This window comes from Mustela nigripes, chromosome 3 (assembly GCF_022355385.1).
Source record: "Mustela nigripes isolate SB6536 chromosome 3, MUSNIG.SB6536, whole genome shotgun sequence".
Taxonomy (NCBI): domain Eukaryota; kingdom Metazoa; phylum Chordata; class Mammalia; order Carnivora; family Mustelidae; genus Mustela; species Mustela nigripes.
The window spans coordinates 110,595,403-110,599,871 of record NC_081559.1 but is presented as its reverse complement, the minus strand read 5'-3'; positions in this window follow the sequence as shown (position 1 = coordinate 110,599,871).

The following is a 4,469-nucleotide window of genomic DNA, read 5'->3' as shown; positions in this document are numbered from 1 at the left end:
AATCTCACAAAACAAACTGAGGGTTGCTGGGGGGAGGGGGTTTGGGAGAAGGGGGTGGGATTATGGACATTGGGGAGGGTATGTGCTTTGGTGAGTGCTGTGAAGTGTGTAAACCTGGTGATTCACAGACCTGTACCCCTGGGGATAAAAATATATGTTTATAAAAAATAAAAAATTAAAAAAAACAACAATACAAGAGATCAATTAAATCAGTAATTGGTTCTTTGAAAACTTCAACAAAAATTGATAAACCTTTACAAAGACTCATCAAAAACAGTTAAGATTCAATAAATAAAATCAGAAATAAAGGAGAAATAACTAACACCACAGAAATATAAAAGATTATGAGAATAGTATGAAAAATTATATGCCAACAAATTGGACAACCTAGAAGAAATGGATAAATTTCTAGGAACTTACAACTTTCCAAAACTGAGTCAGGAAGAAATAGAAAATTTGTACAGACCAATTACTAAATGAAATTGAATCACTACTAAAAAACAAAACCCAAGAAAACAAAGCAAAACAAACCTTCTGAACAAATAAAAATCCAGGACCAGATAGCCTCACAAATAAATTCTACCATACATTTAAAGAAGAATTAACACCTATTTTTCTCAAAGTATTAAAAAAAATGTAAAAGGGAGGAAAGATTCCAAATTTATCCTATGAGGCCATTACGCTGATACTGAAACCAAATAAAAACACTACAAAAAAGAATACTATCAACCAATGTCTCTGATAAATATAAATGCAAAAATCCTCAACAAAACATTAGCAAACCAAATCCAACAATACATTTAAAAAATCATTCACCATGATCACGTGGGATTTATTCTAGGAATGCAAAGGTCATTCCATATTCACACATCAGTCATTTACAAATCAATACATCAACAAGAGAAAGGATAAAAATCGTATGATCATATCAATAGATACAGAAAAATCATTTGACAAACTACAAAATTAAGTCATGATAAAAACTCTCAAAAAGCAGGTTTAGAAGGCACATACCTAATATAATAAAGGTCACACGTAAAAAACCCATAGATAATATACTCAATGGTGAAAAACTGAGTTTTTCCTCTAAGATGAGGAAAAAGACAAGGATGTCCACACTCACAAGTTTTTTTAAAAAAAAGATTTTATTTATTTATTATTAGAGAGAGATGAGTCGGGGAGGAGCAGAGGGAGATGGACAAGCAGATGCTGCACTAAGCATAGAGCCTGACATGGGCTTCAAACCCATGATGCTGAGAACCTGACCTGAGCTGAGACTAAGAGTCAGATGCTCAGTGGACCAAGCCACTTAGGCACCCCTCTCACAACTTTTATTCAGCATAGTAATTCAACAAGTCCTAGCCAGAACAATCAGATAGAAAAAGAAATAAAGGACATCCCATTGGTAAGGAAAAAGTAAAACTGTCACTATCTGTGCATGACTTGATACTATACATTGAAGACCCTAAAGAGTCCACCAAAACTTCTAGAACTCATAAATGAGCTCAGTAAAGTTGCAGGATACAAGACCATTGTACAGAAAACAGTTGCATTTCTACACAATAGTAAGAGAAATTAAGAAAACTATTCTATTCACAATAGTACCAAAAATATTAAAATACCTATGAGTAACTTTCCAAAAACTATAAAACCTTGATAAAAGAAATTAAAAAGAAAAATAAAAAGAAATTAAAAAGAAAAATTAAAAAGAAACATAATATATTTATATATACATAATACATGATATATTATTAATATATTAATTAATTATTAATATATATTATATAACATGATATATCTTTACATAATATAACATAACATAATATAATATAATATAAATGGAGAGATAGTCCCTGCTCATGGATTGGAAAATCTAATATTGTTAAAATGTACATATTGTCCAAATCACTCTACAGATTTAATGCAATTTCTATCAAACACCAACAGCATTTTTCACAGAACTTGAACAAATTACCCTAAAATTTGTGTGGAGCTATGAAAGACTCCAAGTAGCTAAAGCAATCTAGAAAAAAACAAAACTGGAGATATCACAATTCCAGATTTCAAGGTATAATAAGCTGAAGTCATAAAAACATTATGGGACCAGTACAAAAGTAGACATGTGTATCAATAGAACAGATTAGAGAGTCCAGAAATAAATCTATACTTCTGAGATCAATTAATCTACAATAGAGGAAGCTAGAATATACCATGACAAAAAGACCATCTCTTCCACAAATGGTGTTGGGAAAACTTGGCAGCTATGTGCAAAAGAATGAAACCAGACCACTTTCTAATGCCAAACACAAAAATAAGCTCAAAATATTTTAAAGACCTAAATGTGATGCCTGAAACCATAAAATTCTTAGCAGAAAACCTAGGCACTAATTTCTTTGACATCAGACATAGAAATATTTTTCTAGATATGTCTCCTCTGATAAGGGAAACAAAAGGAAAATTAAACTATTGAGACTACACCAAAATAAAAATATTTTGCACAATGAAAGGAACCATCAACAAAACAAAAATACAGCTTAATGAATAGGAGATGTTTGAAATGATAGATCCAATAAGGTGTTAACATCCAAAATGTATAAAGAATTTATACAACTCAATGTCAAAAAACCCAAATAATCCAATTAAAAAGTGAACAAAGTACCTGAATAAATATTTTCCCAAAGAACACATACAGATGGCCAACAGACACATGAAAAGATGTTCAACATCACTCATCAACATGGAAATACAAATTAAAACCACAATAAGATATCACTTTATACATGTCAGAATGACTAACATTAAAAACCTAAGAAATAACAAGTTTTGGCAAGACGTGGAGAAAAAGGAATCTTCATGCATTGTTGGTGGGAATGCAAATTGGTGCAGTCACTGTAAAAAACAATATGGGGTTTCCTCAAAAATTTAAAAATACAATTACTGTATGATCCAGTAATTCTATTAATAGGTATTTACTCAAAGAAAATGAAAACAGTAATTTGGAAAGACACGTGCACTCCTATGTTTATTGCAATATAATTTAACAACAGCCAAGATATGGAAGCAACCCAAGTGTCCACAGATAGATGAATGGATAAGGAAGATGTGGTATATATATATATACAATGGAATATTACTCATCTATAAAAAGGTGAAATCTTATCATTTACAACAAGAATGGAACTAAAGAGTATAATGCTAAGTGAAATAAACTAATCAGAAAAAGACAAATACCACATGATTTCACTCATATGTAAAATTTAAGAAACAAAAAAAAAAAATGAATAAACAAAGAAAAAAGAGACAGAAAGGAAGAAAGAAGAAAGAAAGAAAGAACTCTTAAATACAGAGAACAAACTGGTGAGAGGGGATGGATAAAATAGGCGAAGGGGGTGAAGAGTACCCTTATCATAAATGTATAGAATTATTTAATTATACTGAATACCTAAAACAAATGTAAGACTGTATGTCAATTAGGCTTAAATTAAGAAAAACAACAGTCATGAAATAGAAAATCTGCATAGACCTATAACTAGTAAGAAAATTGAGTTAGTAATAAAAATTTCCCAGCAACAACAAAAAAGCCCCAGACAAGATTATTTTATTGATGAATTCTATCAAACATTTAAAGAAGATTTAATACCAATCTGTCTCAAACTCTTCTAAAAACAAGTTGAGGTGAGGACCCTTCATAACTCATTTCATGAAGCAAGCACTGCCACAATACCAAAACCAGATACAGAAACATTGAAAGAAAACTGCACACCAATATTCCTTATGAATATATACATATAAAAGTCTTCAACAAAATACTAGCAAATTGAACTCAGCAGCATATTAAAAGAATTACACACCAAAACCAAATGAATTTTATTCTTGAAGTGTAAGGATGATTCAATTTACCAAAAATCAAACAGTGAAATAAGTCACAATAATAAGATGAATTTTATTTTATTTTTAAAATTTAATTTTATTTTTCCAGTGTTCCAAGATTTATTGTTTACACACCATACCCAGTGCCCCATGCAATGCATGCCCTCCTTAATACCCACCACCAGGCTCACCCATCCCCCCACACCCCTCCCTTCCAAAATCCTCAGTTTCTCAGAGTCCACAGTCTTTCATGCTTCATCTCACTCTCCAATTTGCCCCAATTCACTTTTCCTTTCCTTCTCCTAATGACTTCCATGTTAATCCTTATGCTCCACAAGTGAAACCATATGATAATTGACTTTCTCTGCTTCACTTATTTCACTCAACATAACCTCCTCCAGGCCCCGTCCATGTTGATAGAAAAGGTGGGTATTCATCCTTTCTGATGGAGGTATAATATTCCATTGTATATATGGACCATATCTTCTGTATCCATTCGTCCGTTGAAGGGCATCTAGGCTCCTTCTTGCACCGGGCTCTCTCGGCTCTCTCAGGCACAGGTGGGGTTGCACCCAGCCCCGACAGTGGTGCAGGTCTTA